A 1,232-nucleotide genomic window follows, 5' to 3' on the forward strand; every position below is an offset into this window, starting at 1 on the left:
GGTACATGGTATTATGTCTTTGTGTATATGTTTGTAACAGGCAAAAGGAATCAAGATAGACTATTGGTTCCTTTTGAGAATATGCAGAGAATCACTTTCTGAGTCGATTTATGCATGTCCGTCTGTCCATGTGTTTTTGTCAGCAAGGTACAGGTCGCATTTATAATCCAAAACGTATGAAATGTGGCACAGGTCACTTGTTTGGCTCAAGGACGAACCCTATTGAACATCGGTTCCGATTTAGGTATAGCTCTCATATATATTTCCGTCCGATTTAATATAAATGATGTACCATACTCTTATTATTTGTTCGATTGGTCCCAATCGATGTATACGAAGTTTTGTTGCATGCGAAGTTTTAGGTTTATCTCCCATATATAGATTCGTCCGATTTTAGGTAAATGGTGCACCAAACTGAGACAACATTTTGCGGAGCGTATTGAAATTGGGGCAGGTTGACGCACGTGAAGGTTTGATGAAATCGCTATAGTTCTCTTATATACTTTCGCCAATTTCATTGTAAATGGTGCTATATTTGTCCGATTGAGACAAAATTTTGCACAGCGTACTAAATTTATTCCTGATTGATGGATGCGAAGTTTTATTGGAATCGGTTCAAATAAAGATATGGTTCCCACATATACTTTTGTTTATACAAATGGTGTACCAAAAAGCCTGTTTATCCGTTTTACATGAAATAATGCATAGCGTATTGGATTGAAATTGGTTCAGATTTATATATAGAAATAATAAGCGTTTCTCCGATCGAGATAAATTTTGTACAGCGCACCAGATACCAAATGGTGGATACATCCAGATTAACATATAGCTTCCATACATAATTTTGCTCAAATTCATACAAATGGTACACTAACGAACCCAAGTCTGTCCGAGTGACATGCAATTTTTCATAGATTTCAGAATGGTATGTGTATCTATGTGGCTCACACATTTAATTCTGTCCGATTCCATTTCAATGGTTCTTCCAAGATGTTATGTCTGTTATATTGACAGGATATTGTACATACATGGTTAGGGTATCATATAGTCGATCCCGTCAAACTTTTGAACTTTCCATACTGTTTTTTATAGAATAGCTAAAGATCTTATTCTTCATAGAACACAACGAGATATTATTCTTCATAAACGAGCATGTTGATTTATTCTTCATAGACCTTCTTTTTGTATGTTTCTTCATTGAAGAACTTTGCGATCTTCTTTATGATTTAGGG

This window comes from Musca vetustissima, unplaced genomic scaffold, assembly GCF_032173495.1.
Source record: "Musca vetustissima isolate MV318-11 ecotype Yass unplaced genomic scaffold, APGP_CSIRO_Mvet_v1 utg36870, whole genome shotgun sequence".
Classification (NCBI taxonomy): Eukaryota; Metazoa; Arthropoda; class Insecta; order Diptera; family Muscidae; genus Musca; species Musca vetustissima.